This window comes from Falco naumanni, chromosome 7, assembly GCF_017639655.2.
Source record: "Falco naumanni isolate bFalNau1 chromosome 7, bFalNau1.pat, whole genome shotgun sequence".
Classification (NCBI taxonomy): Eukaryota; Metazoa; Chordata; class Aves; order Falconiformes; family Falconidae; genus Falco; species Falco naumanni.
This window is the reverse complement of record NC_054060.1, coordinates 63451391-63464564: the sequence shown is the minus strand read 5'-3', so window position 1 is coordinate 63464564 and position 13174 is coordinate 63451391. Positions and strand designations below refer to the sequence as shown.

The 13174-nt window shown below is 40.2% G+C and overlaps 1 protein-coding gene across 6 annotated transcripts in view; it reads right to left on the bottom strand.

The window, feature by feature from the left end:
• Positions 1-13174, bottom strand: part of LIN52 (lin-52 DREAM MuvB core complex component) — a 62038-nt gene that overhangs the window by 29181 nt on the left and 19683 nt on the right. Inside the window, exon 6 of one of the 6 annotated variants that reach the window (XR_005828964.1) lies at positions 4165-11521. The exons of the other annotated variants lie outside the window; for them this stretch is intronic. The gene's annotated coding sequence lies outside the window, so the exon portion shown is untranslated. The remainder of the gene's footprint in view (positions 1-4164; positions 11522-13174) is intronic. 6 annotated transcript variants of the gene reach the window in all.

Here is a 13174-nt window from a genome sequence, read left to right as displayed (position 1 = left end):
TAGCTATTATGCTTTAATGAGCTGACTAGTGTTCGTCATCCGTTACTGGAAATGAAGAACAGAGGCACTGCGGCAAAGCAGATGGCAAACCACCTACAAGACAGCTCAGCAAGTAAAGCAGAAGGTGGTGATGGCCATGAGGATCTCCTTCGACTTAGTGACTGGTGAGATTATTCTGAGGGTTGAGGGGCAGTGAAGAAACTCTGGAAGCCAAGAGAACCCAGAAGACTCCATGACCCAGTGACAGTGGGATTATCAGACGTATCTGGAGAGAGGAAGGTGCAGTGGAGTAGAAGAGGTGTAAGGAAAAAGAAGATATAAGGAAAAAGTGGTAAGTGAAGAAAATTTAATCTACAAGAAGAAAACAGATCACATGAGAAGGCATACAGTACAATACCAAACAAGGGAAAACGTACAGGATCAGAGAAACATTCAGATTTGGAAGGACCTTGGCAAGTCTCCAGTCAGCCTTCTGTGGAAGACAGGCTGCTCAGGGCTTTAGCCAGTCAAACCTTAAAAACAACTGTGGATGGAGACTGCACAACGTCTCTGGGCAATCCTTTCAATACCTGACTGCTCCATGCCAAAAAATTTTTCTCTTAAATCCAGTCAGAAACTTTCTTGCTTCAATTTATGACTGTTCTCTCTTGTCCTCCCGCCATGCAGCACTGTGCAGAGCCTGACTCCATCTTCTCAGTAACCTCCTCCCAAGTACTAGCAGACAGCTGTCAGGTCCCTGTGAAGTCACCTCTGCTCCATGCTGAACAAGCCCCATTCCCTCAGCCTCTATTCAAAGGGCAAGTGCTCCAGCCCCCTGATCACCTTGGTGGTCCTCCACTGAACTCACTCCAGTTAACCAACGTCTTCCTCATGCTGGGGCATGAAGGACACCACTGGATGTGGCACTGCAGATGCAATCTAATGGCTGCTGAGTAGAGGTGAACCATCACCTCCTTTGATCTGCTGGCTATTCCCCTGTCAACAGATGTATATGCAATCCTACATTCCTTTCCCAAATTCTACCTACTTGCTATATTCCTGTTCAACGCTGTTTCCACCTAGCCACTGCTTTGCCTACTGTTCCAGGAAACTGGAGCACCACAGTCAAAAAGCTGTGCATTTCATACCCTTAGACAGGAGAGGAACTGTTTGCTCCTCCAAGTTTTCTATGCATACATTAGTAAACAAAATTTGTCAGCATTTTTTTAAATTTATATGTTCTCTATTCTCAAGCAAGCCAGGTACTAGGCTTGAAAATCTTGAGGCAACCCAGAGAACTATCTGTGGAAAACCAAACAACAGTTTGGCCTGCTACCCAGAAACATCCATCACCCAGCCTTTTTCTGTTGGGATCTGTGTTGAATGACGTCTTCTGCAGGTTAACAATTAGTTTTTAGCATAAGGGTCCTGTGTCATCGTCGTCATGTCCCCAGGAGACAGAAACAGGCTGAGTGATTTTTAGATTATATGCTCTGATAAGATACAGGCTCCTGACTCACTGTGTGCTTGTGCCATGCAGGCCACCTGCTCTATGGAGCTGCCACCATGGACACCCTCAAAAAGGTTTAATAATGATGTTCTCTCCAGAGATGTAACTCAGATCATGCTCTGCATTTACATTCTCTATCACTGACTAAAATCTTGTACATAAAATTCTATCAACAGATAGGATCTAAGACTAGTCACTAAAAAAAGATTGTAGAAACGTTATTCCCTATTAAACAAGAATCTGTCAGGTCTGTAGTCATAAAAACTGTAAATGAACACAGGAATTGAAAAAGCAGGGCAGATCAGTGATTTACCCAAGCAGGTATCCTGTCTGACTATACCAAATATCAGAAGCATCACAGAAACAAAACAAAAAAAACACCAACACCACCCCCCAAAAAACCCCCACAAAACCACAGCCCCCAAGGAACCCCATTATAAAGACATATGGAATAATCGCCTTTGAAAGACTTCTCTTCCTAAGCGCTTGTTTTGTACCCTGAAGCAGTTGGTATTTCCTATTAATTTTGGATTTTATACTGCTCTAACTAGAAATGTTCTCATCATCCATTTAATTGCCTGATTCCTTTTCCATAGCTGCTAAGTACTTGGCCTGGGGAAAAAAAATAAAATTCCCAATGTGGCAGAAAGTTCTATATCAAATCATTCATCGTATAAGAAGCATTCCTCTTTGCTACTTTTAATCTGACGAGCTTCCATTACTTTTTTCCTGCATTCTCCCCCACTTTCTTTTCATGGTTGGGAGTCAATAGGAATTTTCAATTTATCTCCTCAATTGTAGAGATGTAAAATAACAACTGCGCTACCTTTCAAAATCAAAGAGATTCACTTTTTTTCACATTCTCATGAAGAAATCTCTTGATTTAAAAGCAGCTCTCGAAGTGAATGGTGTATTTCACACTATCTCAAAATTATTCCCACCCAAAGACTGCCTGAAGTGACAGAGTATCTGAAGTTAAAAAAGAGAGAACGAGACTTACTTCCTTTCTGGGGAAAGATTATGGAACCTTATGCAGAAATATAGGTGATGAAGCACAAACAACTATTAATGTCAAGCAGAAGAGGTGGCAAACAGCACAATAATTCGTTGTGTCTTGGGATACACTCAAGCCTGAAGACGTACAGGGGCAAAGCACTCTGCTCTGCTTCACCATGCTGGGCACTGTGCTTCCACCTGGCTGTTCCGGACCATTCCAGGAGCTCAGGAGGCTTGAGGGGCTCGCGCAAAACATGGTTAAATGCTGCCACATTCACCAGCTGCACACAAACTCCAATTACTTTGTGTAGCTAAATTCTCCAGCAAGTTCGGATAGATTTGTCACGACAATTCTGCCAAACAGCAAGTTTTGAGCTCAGAAGCGTCAAAATATTATAAAAAACCCTATACTTAGCAGTTCAAGTATAAAGAGCTATCAAGTGAAATTGGCCCAAGTACAGATCCTTGTGTCACCACCTTCTAGCCAACTTATGCCAATTATCTTAAAATCTATGCTTTCCAAACCTATCAAAGTGACAAACCTTTGTTAAGGAAAAATCCTGCATCAGTGTAGTTTAACTAAAACTTCGTGATTACAAATGCATACAAAGATCATACTTAGTTTGTTAACTTTCTCAGACTTACCTAACCAGAAGTAAAAGCAAATTACAATTACTTTACAACTTCTTGAAAAAAAAGGGTTTGCTATTTACGTACATGACATAAAACATTTACAGATATTACAGCCCCTCAAAGCAGCCTGCAATATATACAGAAAGTGAGAGAACAAATTTTCCTCTACTCCTTCCCTTCCATTTCATAACAGATGAAAAAAGCAAGGCTGTGACTAACTGCTGCCATGTTTGATCTCCAAGTATGTCCTCTTCTGTTTCTGATGATATTATTTGTTTTCAGAAAGCATTATCTCAAATACAGCAAAAGTTGTGTCACTTAAGGTAAAGTTTTCTTCAATATATACAATTACTGGGCTAGAATGACAGCATTCCCTAGAAGACAGCACTTTAACGTGCAAATGGAAACTTCGTTTCTATGCCTGATGCATTCCCTCCTGCTATGCAACGTCTCCATCCACCCCTCAGGTTCCCATACACACAAATTGTTATATATCCTTCTCTGTCAAGTTCCAAGATTGAGGGAACAGAATTATTATGAAACAAGGAAATCCCATTTTAATCTCATGAATAGTGTTTTATATCCAAGGCTTAGATCCATGCCAACTAAATTAAGGTTCCAGACTGAAGTGTCTTAAATTGAGAACCTCATATAAATCTACAGAAAGATATAAATGCCTCCAAAACAGCAGCTCATCTTATTTAAGATCTGACTGCTCCACAGTTTGGGGTGATTCTATTTCTGATCTGGGGGGTCCAGGTAGGTGTCAAAATGTAACAGCTACAGACACTGGTCCCAAACGTCAGGCATATCTTTTTGTGGCATTTTCTAGAACAGCTTTCTTAAGCAGTTGGTCAAAAAAGCCTTGAACACTCCTGCAGAACACTGGTTTTATATCATCAAAGCCCTTCAAGGAATACTCCGCAAAGTTTATTTCAAACATATCTGTTATTAGGACATATCATGCTAAAGTGGAGGAAGCCAACATGTTCAACAGTGTCAATAAAAAGAGAAGAAAACAGCCAGGGTGCTAACTTGACAAATACCTTTAAAGAAATACAGCTAGCTAGCAGTGCTGATGTATGTCTTGAATAATTATTTTGATGCCTGGAAGTTCTTGTTGTTGATCAAGTACACACTCTGCTACATGGTGTACAAACAGAGGACAAGTTATTTCTGCCCCAGGGAGCTTAGGAGAGACACTATATAAATACAGACAGACAATAGAGGTACACAGTTAAATGAGACAACACTGAAAAGTATCATACTTACAACACATCATCTTAACAGTTATCAAGATTTCTACACATGCTGTACAGCAGCTGGAAGGAGGGTGAGCTAGCTCCCTGCATGTTTACAGAGGATGCCTCAAAAGTGTGCAGGGAAACCAGGTATTAGAAACCACAGCAACAGCTCGTAGTAACTTGTATTCTTGACAGACTAGAAGCATCTGCTTTCTTCCTGTTACTGGAGGCAGTATATTAGTTAAAGCACAAATAAAACCATGAAGAGAAAGAAAAGTGGTTTGATACAATACTAAAGTATGTGGAGAAATGTATGGAGATCTTGATCAGTCAAAACAATGAACTCATCTTTGCGAGTGGATTAAGGTTTGCTAAGATCAGAGTAAAAGATTCAGGGAAAGGTGTAATATTACAAGAACTTGGATAAGAGCTGTGTGGACAGATAGGAAAGATGTTATTCCACATGTGTTATACAGAAAAAAGGAAGAATATTTAGATTACAGCTTGGATGCCTGGACTTACTGGAGAGTCAAGCATTATACTTGGTCACAAGGCTAAGTGAGGGACAGAACAGCAGCAGTGTTCACGGTCATCAAAAGACGAATCACAGACAATTTGTCTGGAATTAGAGGAGGAGAGCGTAAAAAGCTCCAGTTTCCACATCTACTCAGGTCCTCAGATATAAAAGAAATTAAGGTGCTGGTAGAAGACGTTTTTAATCCAGTAGGTTCTAGACAGGTAACAATGTTCCTTAGCTCCCAATGCCATTTAAATACTCTGAAATGGGTATGTTACTAACTTAGTCACAATACAGAGCAATACATAAACAATACGAGGCAAGCAAAGCCATGCTACATAGTCGTGATGTAGGCATTCATGCTGACTCCACATGACAGCTGTTTCATGTACACAACTTCTATAATTTCTTTCAAATTATTTGGCTGCTCAGGAAGAATAAAACACTACCTTAGTACAGTAATGCTTGTACAGAAATTATATTAAACAGCACATTTACTGAAAAGAAAGAAGATTCAAGAATACAGAAAAGACAGGAAACAAAGATAAAGTGGTACAGAACTGACGTTTTCATCATGCATAGTAAAGATTTTTCACTTCTCAGCTTAGTTGCCATAGCCAGTTACCATTTGAATCATCACACGACATCTACATCCCACTATCCTCACAATTTAATTAGAAGCTAAGTGATACCCACTCTAAACATCACCAACACCCACAGTACCTCCTCCTCCCAGTGACCCACATGCAAGGGGCCCACAAACCCCTCCTGTCAGCAGCCAAAGAAACACCCATCACTGGGACAGATGCTGTCACTGGCTTGCGGAACTTGTGCCTTCTCTAGGAATCCAGCAGCAGGTCTGAGCTAGCGAGTACAGTAGGACTGCTCCAAAGGATGAGTGCTTCACGTTGCTTTTGGTGCTGAGCTTATTGAAAGATCACTGCTTATTTGCCCACATGACACAAATACCACAATGACTGGCAGACAAGCAGATGGACAAACAATGTAAGTCAGGAAAGAGAAGACTACTAATAGGGCTTGCCCAAATGCTAAATGTTTCAAGGAATACTTTGAAACACTGAAAAGGAATTTTGTTGCAGCGTACACCACACCAGCCTTAAATTCCTTTCTCATTAATCCATGGGGGTGTTGGCTTTTGTTTTACCCACTAGGCAGGGGGCACTCAAAATCCTCATTAGGAAGTGATCTGCAGCTATGCACCAGAGAAGAGTACAGCCTGTAGGATTTCAGATTTCAGCTAAGGCATTGCCTAGCAAGAAGACAGAGCAGTAGGTACATTTTCAATGCCATCTGCTGGATAAGATGGACAACTTTAATAGGGGAGAAACCACTGCTTTCCATCTATTGTCATCCGCACATACCAACAGTTCCCTCCTCTTCATACCTTACCTAAACAGAGATAAAAATGAAGTTGTCTTAATAAGAACATCTTATTCCCCACAGTCTGCCAAAGCATCCAAGAAAACAAATAAGCTAATAGTTATGAAAACATCTGGATGAATAAAAATGGCTACATGTTACTCCTGCTGAGAATTCAAGGGGTTCTGACAATGGAAAATATCTTAAATTTGATGAGAATACCTGATGCCTAGGTTGCAAAACATATTTCTGCACTGGGCCCATCTCATTTCTCATCCTAGAACAGCTACTACTTCTTTCTGAAAGCAGCAGTGACAAAGTCACAAAACAAGAAGTTTTTTTGCCTCTTGCCTAAAGAGTATTTTTCCCATTGGAAAGACCAACAACTGGCAGTGTTCACTCAGCTAAAGGAGTAGAAACAGATTTGTACGTCACAATAAAATGGAACAGACCACTACTCTTTAACAGACAGGTAACTTCTAGTGATAACAAGTCCAACGCAGAAAATACCCTAGAATTTGAGAACAGGTATTTATTAATACAAGGTGAATAAAAAGTTGGATTCATCCTGAAGATGAGGAAGAACATTCTGACTTCTGTGAATTATAACTTATATTCTGGTCATTCAAATTGCAAAGCTTCATTAAATGCGTCTCAACGGACTGCAGAAACCACTGATGATACAGATATCCATAATTTCTCACAAAGCACATCTGGACACATTCCTCCTGTGATAGTATAACCAAGGAACTTCATGAGGCTCATTCCACCAGAGTCTCCAGGTCTACCCTGCCATTTAGACAGCTATTGGGTCACGTGGATTCAGTAAAAATTCAGGGATAAACGTGAAAAGGAGTCTGGCATGAGGCTGATAGAATTCATATATGAGATGCAGCAACAGATTGCACTCCCAGGTCCTCAAATATGAAAATTGTACTTGCTGACGTGAAAAAACAACAATTGTTAATAAACAGATATTCTGCTCTTCAACACTCCATATGGCAGTCTGATGGATTAAACACCAGCAGAGTGTTGATCACTCTAAAAGCTCATATTGAGATGATCTGGAAAATCTGTCTATCTACAATTTACGAATTCTGGTTAATTTAATTAAAATGCTGCATCACTAAGTGCCTTAATATGTGGAAAGCCATAAGCTTGTGAGGTTCCTGGCACATGCCTGCTTTCAGAAGAAGCTACAGAACAAATTAGCAAGAGTCTCCTTTTTAATTCAGGATATACAAAAGGAGGACTCCTGAGCTAGAAAATCAGTCTAAGCTTACATGCAGGGAGAGCAGAAAAATCTCCAAAATAGGCAGAAGGATAGGTGATACAATAAGGCTAAGGATGTCAGTAGCATGAGAGAAACAAGAACATAGGCTGTTAAGGTACTGGTGACTTCTTTGAAAGGGGTCAGCCAAGCTTAAAGAAAACTAGATGGGTTATAAATAGTTAGCAGACAGAAATGGAGAAAGAGGGCTGAGGTTCAGGAGAGGAACTGTCCTCTTGCAAGGGGACAAAGGCCAGGAAATCCCAAGAGAGAAGGAGCCCATGATCAACATGCTTGGCCAAAGGTAAACCCAATGCTGTAATCTACCCTTACCAAGGGAGCCTTGAGATCTCACTGCTTCTTAAATCGAGACTGCCTACAGCACATACAGAATCAATTACTGCAATTTAGCTAAGGGGTGGTACCTGTTCATTTTCAATTTGGTGCCGACGCCATGAAAGAGCATCCTTGCGGCTGAGCCAGCTTAGAAAATTTTTTCCTTGCTAGAAGCATGGCTGGATGAAAGAATACAGATATTCCCAACCAAAAAAACCTCTGACAGGAGACAAGTGAGTAAACTTCTGGGACGTGAAAGCAGATGATAAGTTTGGGAAACAGATAGAAAACCTTTTCCACATCTGTAGCAGCTCTGTGTTAATGAAACCCAAGACATTCCCAGTACATTCATTACTGTCTCTGGAATGGACCCATGTATATTAATTTTCTAACACTTAATATCTACTTTTGTTTTTCCTAAACCAAAAAAGACGATGCTGGCTTAGTTGTTAGCAGCTGAAGCTGAGGATGCAGCATCAAGGGTTTTCCAGGCATGACTGCTAAAAGTTGAGGAGTCTGAAAAAATTAAGTGGTGTTATCAGGGAACTGTCCCAGAAGAGCAGACAGAAGTCCCCATGTTACCCTACTATCTCAGTCCACTATAATTCAGCAAAGCATAAATCCTTTTTTCCTTTTTGCATTCTCAAAAATATCTAGAGTAAAGAGAAAAATTTCAAGAAGGAAAGAACAGAAATTTTCCCTAGGAACACATTAGTTTAGGCTCATTTCTTCTTAAGAAACGCTAAACAGAAACAATTTTGGATTTTGTCATGCAGAATGATCATCTTCCTTGGAAAAAGAGGAGTAGCCTCTCTTATATGGCAGTTGGTCCCCTACTTGAACAGGTAGGTGAAGTTTTACCTGCAAAACCCAGGAGGATCGGTTGACTTTCTGCAACAGAGGATAGGGCATGCGAGGAGGCTACGATGAAAGCCTGATTGCGTTCTGCATCTAGCACAGCATTATAAAGGAAGACTGTCACACATTAAAGGCCACTTCAACTGTGTTTCTACAGCTTATTGCATGACAAGAACAAACATTGACATTTTACAATGCACACCCCTATACTAATCTTTCCTATAATGGTAGAACTCAGAAAAATTGATCTGGAGTAAATAAAAAACAAAGCTATGTGCTTAGAGAATAAACCCCATTTTAAAAAAGCCCAATCACATTTATATTTCGCTCTCCAGTATCATCTCTATGCTTCCTCTAGACTATTTCCAACTACTTCTCAGGATGTGTGACTGAGCATGCTGGAGCCAAAGTTAATTATTTCCATATTGAAATACAAGAGTGCTGATCTTCTATACTATTAAAACCCTAAGAAGAAGTGCCTAAGACAGAAAGCAAGGCGGGAAATAAAACCTTCCTTCCCCTAAGTCTTCTCTGCTTCAGAGAGACCAAGCAGCCTGCTTTCAAAACAAGAGCAAGTGATATAAGCAGACAAAAGCAGATCTGAAAGGTGAGCAAACCCCACAAGCCACACAGTCATTATTACTGTGTCGACAGCACACTTGTTAAAAATGTATATTTCAATTTTCTGTATTGCTAAAGGTCCCAATTTGCCCACGGATCTAGCTAAGCTGCCATTTTCTACCACGATAGAGTCTAATCTTTATTTAATGGATTTAGCATCTATCTTCACTAGAGTGGTCTCTAAGGGAAAGGGGAGGGGAGTATGAAGGGGCATGAGGAGATGATCAGAGCCCCCCTCTCCTTCATCCATCCGGCGCTCATGTTTGTGTTCAAAATTCAATTACCTCCTTATTGATACTTCACAGAGATATTTAAGCTGCAAACATGAAGCCCTGATTTCCCAGGGGGCCATGCCCCTCTCTATTTCACTGCTCTGCTTCCCCCAGGGTGAATTCCTGAGGCGTCCATATTAATAGGTAATCAGTCACAATTCATTTATTAAACAGCTAGCAAGGTTTATCAGCCTGCCCTGATTAGCCGGAAGAAGCCACTGAATTCCTAATTTATTTATGGAAATGTAAGTGTCTTTTTGAATTCCATTCATGAAAGACAGGGGTGCCATGGGTCTGGCACAGTGAATTCTAGCAGGGAAGCAGCAGGCAACCCGGAGACTGAGGACTCTGCAGCTTCAGCCCGGGAAATGCACTATGGTGACCCTGGCGTGATAGATAGATTTAGGGCCAGAACCTCACACGAGCATTCAGAAGCCAGCTCTTCAGAGAGCAGGAATTGCCATCCCTTGCAACTAGAGAATTACCATCCTGATGGCTCAGGGTGTGGACGGGCTGAAAAAAAGTTCTCTGAACAGAGCAGGTGATGTGGTGAAACTGGGTCAAAATAACAATAAAAAAAAAAAAACAGAAGCATTTTTAAAAGGCCCAATAAAACATTCGGAACAGTGATGAAAACAACCGCCAGGTAACACTAATATATGCATTTGCCTATGAAGCTCAGCTTTTTGAAAACTGCAGACTGTTACAACCTTTTGCTATAATCATTTCAACTGATTTTAAAATACAACAGACACTGTCACTGTACTTTCAAACTGAGACACAGAAGCTCAGTGATACTGCTGGATTACCAGAAAGTGAAAACACCAAACAAAAGAAAAAGTCACTTTTCCATTGTTTTAAACAGAGAAATGGAGCACCCAGTAAAAAAACAGACCTTGAAGTGAAAAGACTTATACATGCACTTAATACATCTTAAGGTAATTAAGATACAGCTTCAGATAACATAAAGCTTATATACAGGCCTCTGAAGGTTCAAGGCTATCACTGGTGAAAAATCACTTTCTTTTTATCCCTTTCAGCTGCACAGAGATCTCTGAAACTCATGTTCACCTGAATTCTACTCACCATAGCTACTTCACCATGTAACAACTAGGAAAGACTATAGAAAATGTTTGTTTCCTTTTTTTCTCCACACAAATTTGTGCCAAGTAACTTTCACTGTATCCCCCCCCCTCTATGTTTAGTGACTTTTCTGAACTGCTCAACTGGGAAGTAAACATAGGGATTGTATTTTTGAAGCCTCCAAGCAAGCAGGATGTCCCTCAGGCAGATGCAAAGCCAGAAGAGTATTTTTAATTCATTTTTTCCTACATTACTTGTATCTCAAAACTGACAGGGTTTAACAACGTACAGTGTTATATGAAATATAGACATAAACATGTTTAAACATACTGAGAGCATTTCTGTCACACTAATTCAGTATGCCACTCCATAATATTGTATCTAACGGAAATTATTTCACTTCAATCAGAATTACTTGAAAAATTATTTCAAAAAGCAAACAAAAATCTTATGTAGTTTAAAACTGGCTACACCTATGTTTACCCTCTGAATTTGCAAGCACAAGCTCAATAGTTGCATACAAGGTTTTAATTCACTTAAGATCTCATTACACAGAAATTTCACTAGTGTATAAAAACCCATATAAAATCCCCATTTCGACTAAACTAGCACAGCCCATATCCTTAAATAAAAAAGATATGATTTCCTCTCAGATGACAGTGGTCAGACATGAAAAGATATAGTACGTGCAATAAATACATCCAAAATGCTAGGAGGAATGAGTGTTCAAATTCATCTATGACCAGAACTTGTGTGTTGCAGGTGTTTGCAGTCAGGGATGGCATGGGGAAACAATTCCTGGAAGAAGCATCTTTTCAGTGCCTGAAAAAGTAATCAATAGCTCAATCGTTATTAGTTTGTGTTTTATGCAGACAAGGGTAATTCAGCAAATCTTTCCTACTACAAAAAGTAGCTCCAAGAAGAAGGGGAAAAAAGAACTTACAGGAAAGATTTCTCAGTACCTTTCCTCCATTGTACAAGGACTTCCACACTGGCACAGCCGGCAGACATCACAGAATTTTACAACAGGCCCAAACATCTAATCAAGATGTAGCTCTCAACAGGCAGTTTCTCCAACCCTCATTGCTCAGGGAACTGCAAATGCTACCAATGAAAGTAAAACCACCTGTTCCCCTCCTCAATCTAGCCATACCTCACCTTTTCCCCCTTCAGCAGTAAATTCACAACTGATTTCAAGTGAGGGCTTTGCAGAGTACACAAGACAGAACTCATCACAGACCAGGACACTCGTGCATGTCCTTACTGGGGAGCACACTGAGCACCAAACTCAACATTATTTTCACTCCCTCAATACATAAGTTCCTTACCATACAGAAGACTACAGCACCATCCGTAATGGACATCCAACCCATGCTGCTCAAAAGTACTGGAGAATATAAACTGTAATCACATTGCACTTATTTCTAGTCTTCACAGGTGGTATTTCTAGTTATTTCTAGTCTTCGCAGCTTTCAAAACACAACCAAGTGAAAGCAATGCAGCACTGGCTTTCTGAAACCAAAGACAATTGCTCCAGGTGATGCAAACTGTTGTCATTCATGTCAGTAGATGTTCCTTCCCTGGTTCTGTTTAAGACATCAGAGTTTTGCACTGAAATTATTACACACCACTGCTTATGTCAGCACACACACCCAATGAAAGAGCTTACCTACTCAACTGCCTTGCATTCATATCCACATGTCAACTCCCCACATGTCACCCGCTAGCTTCCCAAGCCATCAGCCTCCCAAGCCATCGGCTTCCCTCATGCAATGCACTGTCAGTACGAAACCACATATTTGGAAAAGCAAAACTACAAAACAGTACAAGAATAGAATTTAGTACTATAACAGAGAACGCATCATTACAATCTTTTAACTACTTGACTCACTTTCAAACTAACTATTTTAAAGGGCATTTTAATATAACCAAGTCTGATACAGAATTCCCAGTTGAACTCAGCATGATATTGCACATGCGCCAAGGCAGAACTGAGACTGGTGTTCCTGTGTAACACCCAAAGGAAGGGTTTGGAAATAAAACCCTGAAGTATCATATAGGTATTCTTTCCTTTCTAAACGCCACTTGATACAACTTGATGACAAATGCCTATTACTCTGCTGAAAATTACTGTTCATACTTTCATCCTCTCCATTTCCATACATTTCATCTAGTCATCCATCCTACACATTTATTTCTAATGCTCCTGCAACAATGCCCACATACTTCTACTACAGTAACCAACTGCATGGCTACAATAAAGGCTGGGATAATTATTTCCTGTCTTTCTTGCACATACACGCAGCGCTGATAACATCACACTTCTAGTGACTTACACAACGAACTTCACAAACCACACACACAAAAATAATTTCCTACGCTACTTAAATGCTGTAACTTAAGTGACAATCATTTACACCCAGATCAGAACACAATTCAGAAAAAAAAAATGAGAATCTCTAATTGACACTGGAG